The following is a 22,107-nucleotide window of genomic DNA, read 5'->3' on the forward strand; positions in this document are numbered from 1 at the left end:
GCCAATAAAATAGCTCAGGCTGAAAATCACAAGACTCTCCGATCGAAAGACTGCACTGCATCAATAACTATATTCCCCTCGCAGTTGTAGTCCCTAATTCAGTCACCTGTCAACAACATTTAGAACTTAACTAGAGACATGAACTTGATAGTAGAGCTTCCTTGGCATAAAATGACCGAAGGCCCCAGGTGTTTCCCCCTTCCAATTCTGATAAGGGCAACCTGGGCCGGGTTAGCACTAAGACCAATCCTATAATACCAGTTAACTGCTTTATTCAGTGTTGCATTGGTCAATTCTGTAACTGGGGTTTTATAAACTTTCCTCTTTTATAAAAATACCTCTACTCTTACAGCCCTAACCAGGTCGTCCATAGCAAGGAGAGAGGACGCTAACCTGGGGACACACTTGAGTGATAATTTTACTGAACCTTTAACCTAAATTAGTGGTGGTAATATTTCTAACTATTAGTAGGACCCTAAGATCCAGAAAACTCCTATACCACTGAGCTTTTATATATGAGCTCAGTGGTATAAAAAAGTGAGCTCATAACACTGATTTCGCATTTACAGAATTGAAACTTTTAGACTAAATTTTTTTCAAATAGTTGTCTATACTATTTATCAACACCGAAATTAATCAGTTTAACATTATTTAGTTGGAAATTTTTAAGTTAGTCATCTAGAATATACTAAATGAATTAAACTCACTATATTTAGCTTATTGAAATTTTTGAAAGATAGCTGTTAGACATAAATAGCAACATGCATATTTTACATAATTACCGATTTCTTATCAACTATTTAAAAACAGGCCCTATTACCTCCTGCATAACCAAATCTTTCGAAAGGATTAAAACCGCCCAAAACACAAGTATATTATTATTTATCTGACCAGGGAAATATATATCTTTATGAATGATATATTCTTCACAAAATAAGAATGGATTCCAAACTTAATAATCAACAAACATTAAAATCTATTTACATTTTAATCGAGTTTTTAGTACACGTGAGCTTCACTAGTGGTTGGTGCTGTGATTAATAGTCACTAAAATTACGGTGTAAACTGCTTTGGGTGGTAAGATATAGCACGAACGAAAACTTTTCATTCTTAATAATAGAATAAACTTGAAACTTACCATCATAGGCTCCGATCCTGGTCCTGCTTCTCGCCATTGCACCCTGTTCCTGGTGGTGGTTCCCTGGCTTACTGCGAGTTGACCTACTTTTGAACTACTATTGAATTACTACCCAACAAAATTTAAATAAAAAAAAGTAAAAAAAAGTAAAGAATGTCTTATTTTACCAGGCGAAGTTAGAGCTAAGAAGCCCTCTCTAACACTTAACCTGGGGACCAACGGCTTAAAGGTGACTTCCGAACCACCACCAATGGCCGGGCAGGTGGGCCGCTTGCAAGGACAGGATCGCTCAGCGGTCAACTATCCAAGCAGCGGCCACGCTCAACGTTGCTTGATCTGGTTATCTTGCAACACAAAGATTGGTTAAATACCACAAAGAAGAAATATATCTTGTTTCCATGAATTTTAATAAACATTACTTTAATATTTTTATTAGCTGAAGAGCTTTTTGCTTGAATTAAAACAATTACACGCCTAAAAATCCGATGACAGGAGTGATATCAGAAAAAAGGTTGAGAGCTTTCGTAAGTCAGGGGACCCAAATATTGGAAGGATAAAGAGGTCAAAATTTCAGATGATTCGGTATAATTTTTCATAAGTTCTAAACTACTGATCTAGGTATCGTGGCTCTCATAGGTTTGCAGCTTTCTGAATCCGTGAGTTTTGACATCATATCTTTACCCACAAGCTAGTCGTTTTAAAATCTGAGTCATTCACAAATAAGATGGTACCAGTGGCTGGAATATTTTATAGAACAAATATAATATTCGAATTTGGTAGTAATTTTCAGGTACTTTAGCTCTAGAAATCAATTTGTCCCAGAAGTTGGGAATTCTAGTTAAGGGAAGCTGTCAGAGGCTAAGATACTCACAAAGGTTCAGAATGCTTGCAAAGGGAATGCAATTCCAAAACTAAAAATGTTCGATTTTACAGTGTGTAGGGTATTCCACAGCTCAGATGTTGCTAAATATGGAGTCTTCAATAATCATGGATACGGACCGAATGTAAAGGCCAATTGGCCCAGGAGCATTAGTAAATGTTTTCAGAAATCTACCTACTCGATGAATCATAATACTCACATAATATTTACGTGTTGATAATAAACTTATTTTAACTAAAGAATTATTGTCGTTTTCTCTTGGCTCTGCGGCATTCGCTTCACTGGCTGAAGGTTTAATACTTTCGATCCACTTCATCTTCGAGAATTTATACGATATCTTCTCAATAGTTATTATTATTACTTCATCTTAAATCTGGTAAGTGGGTTCCACTGTTAAAAAGATTCTTGTCAAATTTACTTTAACACCCTCAACACAAGACCGTTACTGAGTATCCTCGTGTAAAAGCTCATCACGTGACAAAGTGGTGGCGGAGTGAGGTTGGTAAATGTCACTGTAACCTACAACCTCGTTATCACAGTGTAACTTAACTGGTTAAACTTGAGGTTTTAAAATAGACTAACTTGAAATACTGTATCCAGTTTTATTTCCAAAATTTTTATTTATGTAAATGTCGACGTAGTATAACATTAGCTAAAAGAAATAAATATTTGGTCATACGACAGGAGGTGAGAGCTAATTTTCATTTGCATACATAAACAAAGTGATTTTTATTGAAGTTTATAGTGAAATTTCCTGCAATATATAAATAAAACATTATCTTCACTAGTTCTAAAAGAGGTCAAAATTAGAAAGTTGTCTAAAGGTTTAAAAAAAATAAAATTATTATATTGCAACAACAAATTAGTTTAACACATTTAAAATCACCCCTTATATACGAAAATGTTATATCGCCAACAGCTAAACATAGACAATGGGAGTAAAATGGGAACACACCTTACACTCCTAATTAGACATTACAATTGTTAGTTATATAACACTCACACTAAAACGTACCGTTCCAAACACATACTGCAGAGGTGTATATTCTACGCTTTAGAACTTATCCAAAAAACACGAAAAAAAGGATTGTGTGCAAAGTTGAGGGCCATTGTTCTCTTTTGTTTATTTTATTCCTATAGTTAAATATGCAAGATATAATGGTATGAAAACGTTTCTTGGATAGTAATGGAAGTAGAATTATAACCTACATAACATGTCGTATACTAATACTATACCAATACTCTTGGGATAAGAGAGAATTTGTTTAGTTTACCATTAGAAACATACAAAATTCTTAATTAAAGGAGTAACACTCCAAATTGTCTTTTAGCAATTCCCATTTTTTAAATAATTTGTTATTTTATACCTTACCAATAATAACATTTTTACATTCACTTTTTATGTCCGAATAGGTTTCTGCTTTTATTACTACTCTTGAAACAATACTTACGATTGTGTATTAATTAAACAATAACCTAGTAAAAACTGTCCATAAGTAGAATGCTAAAATATAAGAAATCTGCGTAGTATAAGCGGCTCCCAATTCAATCACAGATACCGCATTCTTTTGGCACCAAAGATGTTTGTTTGAGCGCCTTTATACGAGTAAGTATAATTCACTTTAGACAGTTGATAGGAATTTAACCGTATGATCGTTCCCACTCAAAGCGTTTTGGAGTTTACCTTATGATTCTTTTAATAAATTTATTTGATAACGAGGAATGTTATTTGCTTGAATATCATTTTAAAATTACTATTTGATCTTAAGAAACCAAACAAGGCTTATTAAATGTCTAACATAAAACGATTCTACAGCACTTGAGTTGATATTTCTTATTATCTAATAAATAAATGTAGCTTTCGTAAAAATATAATCAATGTAGCTTTGGATTTATCAATAATAAATAATGCCAAACATTCCAAAGGTACAGTTAAAGACTGGAATGTGTCGAAATAGATATTTATGTGTCAAGACCACCACATCAACTCTCTTTAAGACATGAAAGAGTGTGATTGCCATCACCTTTGGACCTTTTAGTGGTATGATCAATGTGTAAACGTGATTTAGCACCCTCGATGACAGATACCAAAGTAATTATAGAATTCTTCTAAAATTATAAAAAGTCTTTGATTACGACTGGTTGATGGAAAGTTCTAAGTAAGTTACAAACGGTTTACATCTCTCTTGCCTGTTGCATGACAATATTTTTTTTCTATTTGCCTAAAAATAGTACCAGAATAATTTGGCATAAAAATTTTTATTTAAAATTTTTTAAACTATAATAAAACATTTATTTATCTAATAAACAGTATTTACAGAAAACATAAGGGATGAATATCAGTTACAATGTGTGACACATATTGCATGTAACAAAGAGTATGAGCAATTTATGGGTAACAGAACACTATTCTATATCAAAAGAGTCAAACAAAGCACGATAATATGCGGGTCTTTCGGAGAGTTCTAACATCGTAATGCTAGTCATGTGCAGCAAAAGTAAATTAACGGTCACCAACAGGATTAGAACCTGCGCTGTCTCTAACTCAGACTGAAAGTCCAACGTATAATTGTAAGCTCAAATAAGGGATTATACTACTTTATTTTAATTTTTTACTTTGTTTTCAAAATTAAGTTATAATTTTAAGCTAATAATAAATAAGTTTACTATTTAATTTGAAAATCTATTACAAAAACATATGTTATATCATCTATATTTTAAAAATTTAGGATTGCACTGTGAAAACGGCATGAGATTTTTTTTAAATTATTGTAATTTTTATATAGAGTTATTCTTAGTATTTTATCGAAACAAAGATCCACAGTAGTCACAAAAAGAAAAAAAACTACGATGCTATTTGTCATTATTTAAGAATGGGCTGCAATATTCTCCACAAAGGTTCATTATATTTTGATATGAAAAAGTTATTAGACAAAACTAATTATTTATATTAAAAATTTAATATTATAATGTGAATATGTAGGCGTAATATAATAAGTTGTTTCTATCACATCATTTTTTCTCTTATAAAATGTATTAGTGCTGTGGTTGCAATCTCAGCAACTAATTAAATAAATTAAAAAATACTATTATATTCACTTCAAATCTGCACACTAGAGTACTGAATGGATAAAAACAACCCACATTAAAAATTGTTTTTTCTTTTTGTTCACAGAACATTCTACCGATAACATTTTATTATGATGATCTTTAGGAAATACATTAATTCGTTATAAAATCCTTCAAACATTAGAATCCTGTTAAATGTAAACACCTTATAGTTACATTATATGAACTATTTTACTGTTTTTTGGTGTGAATAATAATCATTAAAATTCGCATGTAAACTGCTTTGTCTAAGAAGAATTATAAAGAAAGCAGATAATTCGACTCTTAACTAATTAACGTAACTCATCTGTAAGGCCGTGCCTTGATCCTGGTCTTTGCTATCGTGCTCCTGGCGGAGAGTTTCTGCCGTCCAGCGTGTTGAACGATGCAATTAATTTTCTTATTATATTTTTCTGATAAAAATGCGAAAGTTTTTTTTCTTTGGTTTTCTCTTTATTTCATTTTTTTAGAATTGGAAACCAAAGCGGCCTAATCTCGACTGATGGTTGACTGATTGGTTGGTCTGCCAGAAGAGATCAGATTGCAGATCTCGAAACGTAGTGTTACTGATTTTTTATTTCAATGAACGATGGCAAATGTCCGAAAAATCCTGTTTCCTTCACAATCCTTCCATCTTCAAAAATAACGTTCAAACAAAGAATGGAGGTTCAAAGTTCTGCTTTAAGGAAGGCGATGTGAAGAAAAATAAGAGTTCGGTTTAGAAGTATCTTTCCCACGACCCGTCTCTCTGTGTGATAGGACGTATCGTTCAAGGTCCTGAATGTTTGAGAATTAATTTTTGTCCTGCCTGTTCCGTTTACTCATCTGACCTGGCTCTAGGCAGTTTCTATTGTTGTCAGCCTGATGTGAGAAAGCTTTAAAGGCTCGTTGCTATACGTTTTCATGGGAATAATCCTAACAACCATGTGGGAGTAATCCATGTCACAACAGGAGCATTTTCATTTCGCAGTAACTCGGTTTATATACCACACTGGATGAGTTTTATAGGGTTATAGCATCAGACTTACAATTCCTTTAATTTTTTTAATAATTCAGTTCTAGCAACGAAATAATGTATTGGGAATATAGACTTCATTCCTTGTTGCTCAGTAGCTTAAACCTTTAGGAGAGTTAAGTAAAGTGAGACTCTTTATATGTATTAAATGAGAAATTATCACTAATATTGTATAATATTTGGGTAAATTTTTGGGTGAAATTTTAATAGACTTTAATGAGGTTGCATGAAAAAATTTTACAGCTCACATAGTTTTCGAGATATCTTGCTGGTAGATAAACAGACAATCATACAGGAAAGACATGAATACATACACGGGGACAAAAGAAAAATCATACGAACTTACTAAGTGAAAGGCTTCTATGACGCTCAGCCCTAACTCCAAGGTTGGACAAAGCCATAATATAATTCATATTTTGCACTAATTCGAAACACAGTAGCGCCATCATGGTAGGAAGGGCTGATTCAATGTGAATGTTGAGTTAAGCTCCAGTTCACCTTCTTCTTACGTGAAGCAACTGAAATAAAAGTTTTGCACTCAAAACAATCTTACGTACAATTAATTCTTCCACACATAACCCTGCTATAGTGAGAATGGATGATTCAGTGAGGAAGGCTGTGAAAGTTAAATGTCGAAGCGATATGGGGTTTCGTTTTATTAACCTTTTTGATTCTCGTCGCCGACTATTTTTGGACCCCTTTAGACGAACATGACTCGAGATTTAAGACATCTGCAGCATCATCAGGTTGTACACGCTGCACTAAGAGGAAGGTGAACTGGAGATAAATCAACATAGACATTGAATCAGCCCGTCCCACTATGTCTGCGTTATGAGTGGAAGACTCAGTAGTTCCACCGTGCTTTTGGATCGTGTCAGTCAACATCGCAGATCACTTAGTTGTGCACCTGATGAGACATGAGGATACAGCGTGCATTATGAAAGTAATGTGAATTTATGGAAAAAACTTATTTATTCATCCGATTGGTGCAAATGGTCAAAATACTTTAAAATAGTCTTGCATAAACACACCTGGGTAGACAAATTCTGCCACACTTGGAAAGCACCCTGGAACTCCTCGACTGGAGTGCCTCTCAGGAGCTTTAAAACTGGAGCTTGGATGTGCTCCACCCACTCCCAGTGTTTTCTCTTCATATCTCTCTCTTCAGTAAGTGGAACAAAAATATCACACAGGCCGTGTGGTTTGTGACATTTTCATGGTGGATCTTGAAGATGACTTTATCAGCCCGGACGCGGGCCATCCCGCGTTTCGGTCTCGAGCACCTTTAGGTAAAATACTGCGTTGACAGCTTTCCTTGCTGCACAAACTCAAAATGGACGATTTCTCGAATGTCAAAGAAGGTAAACAGCATTGTTTTGATACAAGACTTGCTCATATGCACTTTTTTGTGTTTGGGAGAGGATTCTGTATGCCACTGGGAGCCCTGCCTATTGGATTCTGGATTTAAATATGTACTGATGCTTTTGTATAAAACAAATCGCTAAAGATGTGTGCTAGGGTTATTCAGGCAATGGTTCACTCCGGCAGGGTGCCCTCTCAATTTAGATGTTTACCTGACGCATTATTCCCCAAAACTACTTATTTTATTTCGACATGAAACAGAAATTGTATTAATAATATTACAAAGGGAAAATGCAATATGTAAATCTAGCATTAGAATCTATTTAGGTACTCCTAATAATTTATAATTTTGGTGGGTCTGTTATTGTCTCTTGTACTCTGAAAGCGAGCTCTGGTGTGAATTTCAGTAAGTAATAGAATGAGTTGAAACTTCTAGAACAAATTTATTTCACATTGTTTTGGCACTGAGTTTTTAAAAATTACAGTATACAAGTTAAACAAAATTAGTTGCTCTTGTTATATTTTAAATAAAAAGCATTGACTAAGTACAACTCATCACAAATATCTTGCTTACGAGAAATGCTAGAAAGATTGCTGCAAAAAAACAAGTATGAAAATGTCTCCCATTAACAGTTATATATATTTTTGATAACACTACGTGAAACTTCCAATATATGTTGGCATCTCAGTAGCGTAAAATAATTTAAACTGATTCTCCCTGTACTATTTGGGTACTAAGAGGATTATATATAACACCAAACATAAATTAGTAGTTTTTACATAAAACATAACAATGCAGTGTTATTAACTATTCTGGTGTTTTGTGCTTTAAATTATGGATAAAACTAGAATGTAATTCGCTTTGTGTAACGAGAAATAGTGAGTAAAAATTATGATTTATATTGAATTAAAGTAACTCATCAATATAAGTCCTGGTCCTGACCTGCTTCAAACCATCACATCGTGTTCCTGGTGCTACTTCCGTGACTAACTATGAACTCAACGAAATTTGAAAAATGCAGCGACAAAACACTTTAGAATTATTAAAAACATTAAATTGTAAAAGCTATGTTGTTTCCATGGATATAAAATAATATTTTATGTCAACTGCTGCGTACGTCTCACCTCTCTACTTATATTGCTGACGTCACGACTTCTTCTATCACTAGACAGAACGCTTGTTGTCTGATTAACCAAACACATACATTTTAAGGACAGAAATGAGTGAATAACACATAATTATAAAATGTACAATAAGACTATTCCCTGTCTCAAGTTGTGATGATTGTGCTACATTATTAGTGTTTAGGTACAATATCCAGTGAGTCTATTCGACACAACGTTTTTACTATAAAAATAACATAACTCTAAGGAATCTTAAATATTCATATTTAAGATTTAATTGTGAATGCAAACTAACTGTTTTAAAGACATTTCGATTTGTTATAATACTATAATACATATTCACCTAATGTGTACAATGTTAACAAAATTTTATGTGTCCATTACTTAAATTCAATGTAAATGTATGCGTATTTTTATTTTAAAGAATTCCCTAAAATGTTTAATGAAATTAACTTCAAATTAAATCAATTGTTAACACTTAGCAATTTAACAGTAAGATGAAAATCGTATTAAATATGATTAAGCACTTATATAGATGGCAGCAATAACACGTTAAACCAATATGCATATTCTACTATCTTCTAATAACATTGTTTATCTTGCGGGATATTTCCCAAAACGTTTTTAATAGGCGAGTGTCTCAATAGGCAATTAAGTCACATTATTAGATAATCCTGAAAGTCGATTTAATATCAAGCGATAGTTGTAAACTCAAATTAACACAATACCAGTGGCTCACAAATAAATATAATAACTCGAAGTAGAATTGACACACAGGAGATATTATTATTACTCATTATGTAAGCGTCTCAGATACAAAGCCTCATTGTGAGAGAATATTATTCACTTTTTTATCAGCATACACTAGTAAAGAATTTCACACGAAGCCTTGAAAGAATGCAAGCTTATAAATAAGTATATTATCTCAAACAACAATCTTGATAAGATATTACATTTTGAAACGTTATTAGCTAACTAATCTAGTTATTAAGAAAGTAGACTCTAATTTATAAATTCATAAATCATTAAATAAACCAATTAGAGGTTTTTTTTGAAAATTGTATCTAAGAAATAAGGTAAAAAGACTGTTTATTATGCACACGTGAGACACATTAACGCCAGATATGTATAATAGAACAGAATACATAGTGGAATGATACATAACCTAGCAATTTTGGATACACTTAAGGGCACAATGAACAACGCAATGCATATATTATCTAAAATATTGGCATGTTGCAATCTTTAAGTGTTCATTAATTGCAGTAATAACTTAAAAAAACAGGAACTACCATTTAGTTACAATAAAAAACTAAAGTTATTTTGAAGCATAAGCAAACCTTTTTCCTTGCTGCGCATCATATTAAATGTTTATAAATATGTATTTGGGCTACTTCATTTTTAATTTATAATCAAATGATAAATATTTAATAACTCATGTTTTTTTAAGCCTTTATAAACGACTATTTTGTAGTATGCTTTTTGGATTGGAAATTGAGAGGAAGAACTTTCAAATATATACTTTTCTAAAAAGAGTTTATATTTTGAGGTTGTTAAACCACAAAGTATAAATTATAAAAATGTTCTAGTATTCTTTCTCAATGTAATTAAACTGATGCCCACATTAGAGACTATTTTTCCATGAATTAATTACAGTTTGTTTTTCTGTGAATCAAGTCTTACAACGCACAATTTCCAAAATTTTAAATGTGTATTATTTTCTTAGTTATTGTTTTATAAAGAAAACCTTATAAGGTATCACCGAGCATGGCGTTGATCTGTGAAGCCCCCTTTGAACAAATCATTCGTTGATAACCTTATAATTCTGAAGGATTTGCCAAAGGTAAATCGTTGAGATTTGTGTTCTAAAATCATGTATAGCACATTATACACCTGAATCAGCATGGTTATTTAGCAACTCATTTATAGCGTAAGATTAGATAAGGCCCTTCCCACTGAAGTGAGTAAACAGTTATCCTCAATATTACAATAAAGAAATAAGCTAGACTAAGACAACCATCTAAGGCAGTAACCGGATCAGTTGGGTTACCTCCGGTTATTGATTACAATAGATCAGGCTGTAAACCACAAGACTCTCCGATTGAAAGCCTGAACTGCATTAGAAACCGTATTCTCTTAGCAACACCTCTTCCGTTGTGGTCCTCAACTCAGTCACCTGTCAACAGCAACATTTAGAACTTAACTTGAGACATCAACTCGATAGTAGAGCCTCCTCGGCAAGAAGGACCGATGGCTCCAAATGATGCCCTTCTCTAAAGTTGACAAGGGCAGCCAAAGACAATCCTATTTTACCGTTTACTGCTCCCTTTAGGTTATTAGACGTGACTGAGGTTTCAATTTACCAGTTACTAGAATTATCACGTCATCACATCTGCATACACCTGTGCCAAAAGACCTGTACTGTTACAGACCTAAACACGTCCATAACAAGAAGAAAGGACGCGATCCTGAAGAGAGCCTTAAGTAGTTCTTTCACTGATATTTCACCTCAAATAGTGGGTTTAACGTTTTTAAATATAAGTAGGAATTTGAGATCCAAAAAATTATGTACTCTTGAACTAAACAACATAAAAAAACAACATAAAATAAACATCATAAAAATAACATTATGTATAAAAACATTGTCCTCGGGAAATGAGCCTGCATGGGCTATGATGCCTGTGAGCAGACTCGAGTTGCTCACGCCTGAAGAAATAACGGACTGGATATAATTTAAAAAAATGAATATAAATATATTACAAAATAATACACCATTACACACCACACACATACATACACACACACATACATATATACATATATGCATGCACATACACATGCGAATATGCAATGAATATATTAAAAGGAAAAAACCGCGTAATTTTGATTTGTACCTGTTTTAAAGCATTGAATATTATTAATTTTAAAACATATACATATTAGCAACAATGGTAATTAAGCAGGGTCACCGCAGATTATAATAGGTTGGTGATAATGAATGATGATGGGATAGGAGTGGTGGCTGTTTACATGTCAAACTGTCCGCCCGTAGTTCGTAGACAGCACCGCCTCGGCCTCCTCAATAGACAATGATAATAACCACTGGTTAACTTTCCTTTTGAAAATAATTGTAGAAATTTCATTGAAAAAACTAAAATTTGGAAACTGTTTTTTTACTCATATTTATAAAAAGCACGTGAGCTAGATAGTATGAGTTGGTGTTAGAATAAGATTTAGTTAATTGCAGTGGTAGAATTCCTGTTGATCTAGAATAACGTGTGTTATGTTACTTTAAATATACATGAAAATTTTAGCTATATAATTTTGAAAAATAGAGAGTTTGGAAAAAGTTTGAAAAATGATTACAGTAGGCGTCAATGTATTAGAGTCCAGATATATTTTGATCAGTTTCTTAGTAAAAAATATATTAAATTTATACATTGCTCATTGCTTGCAAATTTTATTGGAATTTAAAACATGCTGAGAAGTGTTTTTATTATTATATTTAAAAAATCATACTTTTTATAATTTAAGAGAAATTTTTTTAATAAATAGTTAAAACAGTCATTTGATTGAACTATATTTTATACCCCTCTCAAAAGAGACCAAATCTACTCTATGACTTAAGCAGATCGTCCACAATAAGGTTTATGGGGATTAGAAGCGATTCCATCCTTATGGAAGCCCCAAAATAGTAGTTCTACTCTTACAATTCTTATCATTATCAAGGACCTAAGGAAATTATCTAGAATATTTCTTACTTGGTATAATTAAAGTAATCCATGTACTTATTTAACTTTGATTATTGGAAGTCTTGAAAAGAAAGAGAATACACTAATGCAGGTGTCACAATATACTATATTCCGAGGAACCAAACACTAGCTCCTTGGAAAATCAAGACCTTTCAATTTTGTAAAACCAAGCTTACTGTGTGGCTGTTAAAAATAATGTTATGAATTGTTCTTATTTTTAGACTATCCTATGAGAGTTATCGTTTTCATAAGATGAAGATTAAAAAGACAGCAACATGTGGTAAAAAGACAGCCTTCAACTTTCAACAAAGTCTCAATTCTTTTTTATAATAGTTTAAGCTTTTCGTGGATTTTCCATATCGGATATTTGATAAAATTTGAGGATTTTAATGGTTAATCTGAAACTAAACGGATTTTAATCAAAATCATGAATTAAGAATATTTAATAAATAAAAAAATAAACGTCTTTGGTTATTTGTATGATTTAATAATACTCTTATTTAATTGATATATTTGTTGCTTATACCATTTGAAAAGAATGAATTTTGGTTATGAGAACCGTGAAATAATATTTCAGAGGCTCGATTAAGAAGGACCACTTCACACTAGGCAGTGAAGACGCCGAACACAATGATTTTAACAAGAGTTCATCAGGTTATACATAATGAGTTTATGAACAGTGCATATTCAAATAAAGTGCAGAAAATAAACAGTTACCTTTGTTTTCATGAGAGGTACCTAACCGTAGTCTGCTGTTGTTGAGGGCCAGGTTGTGATCAGTAAGTGTGGAAATAGGCTGCTGTCTTGTCGGCAGGCGTGAAGACGGAAGATGTCCTTCACGGAATCACTCACGCACAATACGACCGCAAACGAATAGTTCATAACACTGTGGCCAGTCCTGTAGAGCACGGTAGACGCGGGTGTCCGGGAGCAGAGACGTTCTGGTAGAGATTGCCAATCCAGAGCACTGACTTTAATGTTAATGTAAATGTACAACAAATAGAGATAAACTAATATTTAAATGAGAGAGTAACACATGGGGGAGAGAGTAAGTATGGTAAGCAGTGGCTAGAGTGTACATAAGTGCCCCAGGCGGGACCGAGAGTATAATGAGCAAGCGTGCCTACGCTTGCAAGGTGGGCAATTGATAAGTCAACCGTTGTGATTGGTTGGTGAGTGTACAGTAAACAGCTGATTCGTGAAACAATGGTTCATTGGTCTGTCACTGTACGTGAATATTTTAATCCAATAAGGAATGGTATTTTAGGCACTAGGCCGCAGAAAGAGATATAGAATTAATGTAGTATATACAGTTTAGTAAAATAAAGGCAAATATAGAGTATAAATTGCCCCAAAAAGTATATACATAATTATTGTTCAATAAAAGTAGCCTTTTTATATTAGGCAATAAAAAACAAGTTATTTAATGCAATAATACTTAACACCATTATTAAAGTACTTTACTCCAGCAATGATCCCTCTCGATTTAGCAGTTCAGCTGGACGCATTATTCTCTACATCGACTCTTTTTTTTATAAAAATTATACTATTATTTTTAATTACTTACAGTAAAAGATTGAATATTTTTATTTATATTGGAACCTAATCAGACGTTTCTATTATGTATAACTTCCCCTTCTCTTATTTACTGTTCTGTAGAAGAGATCAGGTGTTCTTTAAGGAACTAATTAAATAATTAAAAACATATAGACCATATTTCTGTTATAGTCCGCAAAATATGTTTTTATATTTATTGAATTTAAGCAACCAAACATAATTTATTAAGGCATTTTAATCCTTGTGAGCTAGCATACACCTACTTCAACTCATTTTAGTACTGATCCTATTTGAACATGCCGGACAGGTTGTTGTAAGACATAAGTTATAAAAAGCTTTTCATAAACATATCTCTTATCCACTAGGCCAAAATTGCTCATAAATTACTATGATGTAAGTCAGGATGATAATTGTTAACATATTATCTCTGTACGCCTTTGGTACAGAGGATTAAACAACTTATTATATTAATTTAATAGCTGTTCTACGTAAAGAAAATGGATTATAAAATAATATTAAAATGTAGAAGTTTACTTTCCTTTGCAACCCCAAAATTATTTTATTTAAACTTAATTATTCCAGTGTTTTTGTTGAGAATAATAGTTTAGGGTGTAACCTGCTTGCCATATCAATAGATAGGGGAAAATATGTATAAATGATAAAAGCAACTGATCCGTGTGATTCCTGATCCTGGCCCTGGACCTGGTCCTGCTTCTGGCCATTACATCATGTTCCTGGTGGTGCTTCATTTACGTGCAGCTAGTTGGTGCGACATAAAACTTTTAACTGAAATAAAAACATGTAAACACTTGTATCCTCTTTTGTTTCCATGGATATTAAATAATTTAAAGTATACACTGTAGTATTTCATTGAGGTTTTATTATTTTTATTTTTATCTTGACTAGCTCTTTTAAATTACGACGACAGTTAATCAACATTCTAACTATCTGGTTTGAAATAAACATTAGATTTTCAAGAGATAAACGTGTAAATACAAAAAAAAAATAATGTTGAATTATTAATTACAACAAGATGTTTATAGAAAGATTCTTCCATACGTCCTTGGTAAATTTCCATTATGGGCATAGTCTGTGAGGAAGGAAAATTCCTTATTTAATCAGATATAAAACAACTAGAAAGGTTTATAAAACCTTAAAATATGCTTCCCAATAGGGTATATATAGTTTAAAATAAAAGTAACATATACCTTATAAATAATTTTAAAGATTTGCTGCTTTTTCTACGTTATAATTTACGCGTTAAAATACTAAAGTTTATATATGAAATAAAGGGACACTTACGATGTAAAATTTTACAATGTTGCTCTTAATTTACCTTCATTTTCAAACACGAAACCTACTTAGGTTTTGAAACCTTTGACTTGGTATGATTTAAATAATCTAAAATAAAGTACACCCTTTAAAATCTTTCAAATCGTAAAGCAAATCATAGTACTCGAATGTGAATATTCGCTGTACCTGATCGACTATGAATATTCGATAGGAAACCCTTACCTATCGAACCCTGTCTGGAACCCTTACCTTGTTGGTCATATTGATAGGCTTGAGAACATACAGAACCGCTTCATTCGTTTGATTGGGCTGCGGCTGGGCTTTGAGTACCGTAATGTGCCGGTTGATGACCTTCGAGTTCAGTTTAACTTGGAACCTCTCCATTCAAGACGTATAGTTCATGATCTGCTTTTCTTGAAGAAGTTGATCTGCTCTGTCATTGATGCACCTGATCTGCTCGAATTGCTGGACTTCCGGGCATCACGTCATCTTCGTCACCCACAGCTGTTTGCAAGGCGGCACTACACCACACAGTACATGTACCACAGTGCTTTTCCACGTCTTCAACGCCTGGCAAACAACCTCCCCAGATATCTGGACTTCTTTAATATGAGCTGTGATGCCTTCAGGAGAGAGTTGAGACTAGCCTGTCATGACTTACATATCGTCTGATAACTTTTCCCCCATTATTCTTGTTGTGTTGCTCTGTTATTGTTTATGCTTGTTTTTTGTTACACATTTATAATTACGACTGTGCCTCTTGGTTATATATTTACATTTTATTGCTTGCATTTGTTGTTTTTCTAGTTTTTTTTCTCTGTTGGTACCTATATTTAATTTACTCTTGTTATTTATTTACAGTATTTTCCCCATTGTTGTTTACTTTATATAGTTTATTTGCACTGTTATTATTTATCTCTTTATTTATTCATATGTCACGTCTTAGACAGTAATGTGCATGCATTTAAGTTAAATATTTTTTATTTTTTCAGGTTTTTTATTTACCACTATCAGTCATTAATGTTAATATTTTTTTACTCTTGTTATTCATTTAAAGTTTATCTTTCATTGTTGTTGATAATTGTATAGTTTATTTGCACTGTTATTATTTGTCTGTTTGTTTCTCCATATGGTATCACACCTTACAGTAGTGTATTAAGTTAATATTATCACTAATTTATTATATACTTTCACTAATTTTTAATATAATTTATACTTTCTTATTACATTATTTATACGTTAATAATGCCTAGATCTGATTTAGAGTCCAGTTGCATGTTTGGTTTGGCCCTTTTGTTTAAGTATGATTTAATCATCTATTATAAGTTAATAAATGTAAATTGGTTTTTGGCCGTTGGAAGGAAATAAATAAATATTGAAAATTTCATTTATGCGGAAATCCAGGTGTATGTAAAATGTAGCGTTGATGCTGTAATATAGCAGAGGTTAATTGTTGTAAGGTAAAAGTTATACCATTGTTATTGTAAACTCTCTACATGTCTATATTAACTATATTAAACGCTTTTATTTAATATATCATTGTCGATGTAGTTTAAAAATCACACGTGTCGCATACTTGTAGTTATGTGCAGTATTGTGCATATTTTTGTGTTAATTAAAAGAATAAAATTATTTTTTAGATATAATAAATTCCGCGTAAATATTTTATATATAGTTATGCTTACTAGTTCAAACTACAAAAGTTACTAGGCGGAATTAAAAAAAAAATTTATGATACACAGCTAAATACTTTGGATCTTACAGACTAGAGTACGTGATGTCCTGTTTACAATTACAAATAAGACTTTATGGACATAGTCTTAAATGATTTTATGGATAGGAGAGAAGAACATAATTAAAAAGCTTGAAAGGTTAAAACGTTGTAGAGTATAGGATTTGCCTAACTCACCGAATTTGTCATCAATCTGAACTATATCTGATATAGATTTTTGTATTAGAAGAAGTTGATATCCCTGACTATACCCTACTTAAATCTTTCACAAAGACTTTAAAAGCTCTTGAATAGTTTTTAAATAAAGCAGGACTTTCAGAAGTTCATCATATATGTGTCTATATTAACACTGGAAGGAATGTAAATTACCATATCTCTCAATAACAAGCACCAGACTCGGGAGACATCAGGACACATCTCAGCTAGATCTGGTGATGGTAGCAATAATCTAGCAGGAGCATTGATGAGAGGCTTGTTTGTCTTGATCCCTACCGGACAGCTTTAGTAATTACACTCAAGGATACAGGGCTTGGGATTAGGGGCAATAATATTGATACGTAATTTATATTCCTTTTTGACAAAAAGATATATTTTTTTAGCAATTCGTTTTTCATGACCAAATTTTATAATAGTTTGAGAGAAACATCTGGTGTTAAATGTAGTAACTATTTGATTCAATTGAACATCACGGACTATATCTCCCTCAAAAATGGTCATCACAGTTTAAACCAATATTTAATGTATTAAATAAACATAAGACAGTTAGTGGTTTTATACATAAACACTTAGCATAAACTGATTTAAACTCAAGGTGAATAATTATCCTACTGCAAATTGCCAGAAAAATGTCAACCATATATATTTTAGGAAATTTTTCTCCTTATAAGTTTTAAAATATTTAGCAGATATGTACGAGAAAATACAAAGTGTTACTGAGATTGGTCATGGAATTGCTAAGTTCTGAATTGATTCTTTCTGCACACCATGGGTACAGACAGAATTAAATACAGCCCAAGAAGGTTCTTTCTGTATTTACACACAGATTACAAAATATTTCATTAATAAAGCAAATTCTAAGAAAAGCGAAAGCCACGAAATTAAAACATATGCAAATAAAATAAAATAGAATTTACTCCATTATCATTACATTTGAACTGTTTCTGTGTTTTTTGCTGTAATTAATACTTTCTAGAACTATGATGTAATTTGCTGTGGGTAACTATGAAGAACAACTTAGATCTCTATATTATAAAAGTAACTCATCCATGTAAAGCCTGGTCATGGCATTGAACATCTCATCTTATTCTAGCTGATTAATTTCTCTTAAGTGTTACGCGTTGAGTGGATACTGAACACAAATATGTAGAATTATCTAAAAACCAGTCAATACATTACCTGTCCTTTGATATTTCAATCGATATTAAACAGTTTTTGTACGCACGCTTCACGTGTTTACCTTAATTTTCTATTAGCAACATTGCTTCTTTACGCCATCACTAGTACTGACAATAAACCAATTTTTCTTATGTGATTGTCTATACATTCTATAAAAACAAATGTGTGTTTAAATAATGTAAATTTGATTTCTGTCTTAGGTTATGGTGTATATGTTAATTGATAAAGAGTGCAGGAAAAAATATAAACTGTTTCCCCCTGTACGCTTTGGGTACAGAATGATAAAAATAGCCTAAAACTAAAGTTTAGCAGCTTCTACACAAAAGGAACATAGGGAATTTGTTAATTGCTATAACTATAGCACACAAAAAAGAAAGGATTATAACATTTAATTATATAATATATATTAAATGATGATATGTATGTTTTGTGATCACGTTATCATTACATATGAACTGTTAAAGTATTTTTTGCAGTGATTAATATTCGCTAAAAATATGAAATAAACTACTTTGTGTAAAGAGAGATAGTAAGAGTAGATATTGTGATTTATAAATAATAAAAGTAAATAACTCATCCTTGTAGATCCTGGTTCTGCTCCTGGGCACCGCATCCTGTTCCTGTTGGTGGTTCTACGACTTACTGAGAGTTGAACTACTTTGAACGAGGAAACTGAACTGTCCAACAAAATTTTAATGGATTCTCAAAAGTTTTCCTTGCAGTTTCTATGGAAATCTAAAATTTTAATAAATATAACTGTTTGATATATTCCAGCTGTTTCATTTATTTTAATTTATATACTAAACTAAATATATTTAGATCACGTCTTTTACAAACATTTATCCGACAAACACACAAAAACCATTACCATTTCTTATTATCAGATTATTATTACCTATATTCTGTGCCGAAACACGTGGAATAAAACAAAGATTTGTTGTCCGTATTTTGTCATGGTGACTGAAATAGAATATACATGGAAAGAACTATTTTAAGGTGTTGTTTATGCACATATAAAAACCTTCGTATATTTTACAAATATGCTATGACATGATTCAAGTAATCTATATTACAGAGCACTTTTCAATTTCCGTACAAATTTGCAACATCAAAAAACATCATCTTGTGATTTGAAATATATTCAGGCTACGTGTCTATACAGTGCAAGTAGGATCTTACCTCTAGACCAATCGTGATCGTAAGTTGATTTTTACAACATTAATTATTTTCACAATTCTCCTGGAACACGTTTCAAATAATAAATTATAATTACGATGAATCTATTTAATTATAAATGTGTATTGCTATAACAACTATTAAACTTATAAAAACGCAGTAATTCCAGTTTATACTACATGAGTATTTAATTTAATTTAATAGTGTTTTGCTTTTTTTACAGTGTAGTACGAGCTGCATGTCTTAGTCATGTTTTGTCTATAGTTATACAAATGAAAGTTATGATAACTGAGTTGATTTTTACCACTTGCCAGAGCTAAACAATGTTTATTCTTTAGGTTGCAATCTCCAACACTGTCCTCCGGGGTAGTTTCTGTTGGGATCCTTCTTCAGTGTTCATGCCCGGTAATCAGACCCAATACTAGAGAATACAGTGATCTTACCTACGTAGGGACCAGACGCTGCCCTAGTGAAAGGTGATTGCAGAACCAGCCTACTCATCCTTGGACCCGGATGGTATTCCCACCTTCTCGCATATTGGTGCGAACCCACATCGGGACGGCCCTAAAGGATTCTCTCCTAAAAGCAACCTTGATCATGTCACTAGTGTATAAAGCATGCGTTGACGTCACTGTAGTTGAATCTAGAAGAAGAATATTCTTCCGCAAAATGTATGGAGTATTTCAGTCAAGTAGTATTGCGAAGTTTGCTTCGTCTTCTTTTTTCAGAGAATACGGTTGGGCTCTATTAGAGAAAATATAGTTATGCAATAAAGTAGTAAAACTTAATTTTATTATATACAAAAATTATTAAAATAAAAATGTTTTCACTGAGTTATATGTTTTAATATACGAACAGGCACACCCTGTGATAACATGTTATAAATTAAACAAATATTGTATCGTCCAGTATTACAATTACATTACTCATACAAAACTTACACAATTTATTACAATTGACTCTTAAAAAATTTAAATTTTAATACAACTAGTATTAATTTCAGGCATGTAACAGATACTTGTTGTCTGTTACTGATATTACTCTCTAGCCTCCGCTTTAGTGATTTTATCGCCAATAAACTGACCGGATGTGAGTGCCTCGCCGTCAGGCAGCAAAGGGTAATTGGGCAATATACTTCACTTTGACACCAACTAATCTTGTTATATAAAACGAGAAAGTACCAGTCTTGGATTGCACATAAAAGTAGCTCAGCATTTTCTTAATTTATTCGTCATGTCAACTTTCTGTTTTAGCGGTAAGTTTATAAATAATGAAATACAAATAGAACCAGAAAAAACAAGTTAAGTTTACCTAGATACTTATTACTTGTAAAACCTCATTTCTTTATTCCTTTTCTATAAATGACGACTTAGACCTCATATTAATGAAGGTTATTATTCATTGCTGAAATAAACTAGTTTTATGATAACACAAACATGTTTGTGCTATTATAATATTTAGTTATTTATTATTATAGAATGTACTAAAATGATAGTACCGAACAAAGGTTTTGTGATAGTATTGTACATTATACTATTTTACATACATAAAAATGTGTATGAGTTGTATTTGAAACTCTGTTTCCTTCAAAATTATAGAAAAATTTCTAAACATCATACACCATTTTCACAAAACTCGGTATGTATGTCTGTTTTTAATTGTCATTATTAGTTTGAAGTAAAATTTCAAGTTAGCTCTCTAACCTTCTCACCTCCTTCGAAACAATAAAACGAGAATAACATAAATCATCTTTGATCTAAATTATATAAAAATTAATAATTTATGAACTCTCATTTCACTCCAATTTCTCATAATTACTTCCCTCGTCTTGGTCGAACGTTAATGGACATGTTGTTTGTGATGTTACATGTTACGATACAAAACATAGAAATTATTTTTTAATAATATAAAGTATTTCTTCTTGAAGAACATATATTGTTTCAGGGATCTCTCAACATAGCTTTAAGCATAGACTAGTGGTAAGTTAAAATAAAACAACACTTTTCACAACATTCTCATTAGTTTAGCCATAGACGATGTGTGACTGTTACGGCAAAAAGTAACTTAGCATATGTTGGATGACGAATTGGAAAAATTGGATTATTTTGTATTTTAATACAATTTTACTACATTAATTGGACAGAGCACATGTTTATATAGAATACCTTTTGATATCAGTTAAAACTCGTATGTTAAATAATAAATTTTGACCTTGAGTTTTAAATGGTAATACTCTATACATAACTTTAACGTTCTTTTTTGATATTACGGCACAAAGCTGATACACAGACGGTTTAATTAAGTTACACTGCGAACCAATAGGAAATTATACATCCAGTTATACTCGGAATTGACACATATTCGGTTCAAACCACAAACTATAAACCACTTTTGTCAGGTATGTGTCTGAGCGTTATTATTTATTTGCCGCCATTAGTTCATTAACATTGGTTATACTTCGACCAGTGTTATACAGTGTAAAAGCCTAAAGGAAGTATACAGCAAAATATCGACGGATAACCAATGTGACCAGAGTGACCAATGTATAAGATTGTTCAAGTACTTAACAAGAGT

The sequence above is a fragment of the Homalodisca vitripennis genome, unplaced genomic scaffold, assembly GCF_021130785.1.
Source record: "Homalodisca vitripennis isolate AUS2020 unplaced genomic scaffold, UT_GWSS_2.1 ScUCBcl_1468;HRSCAF=5138, whole genome shotgun sequence".
Lineage (NCBI taxonomy): Eukaryota > Metazoa > Arthropoda > Insecta > Hemiptera > Cicadellidae > Homalodisca > Homalodisca vitripennis.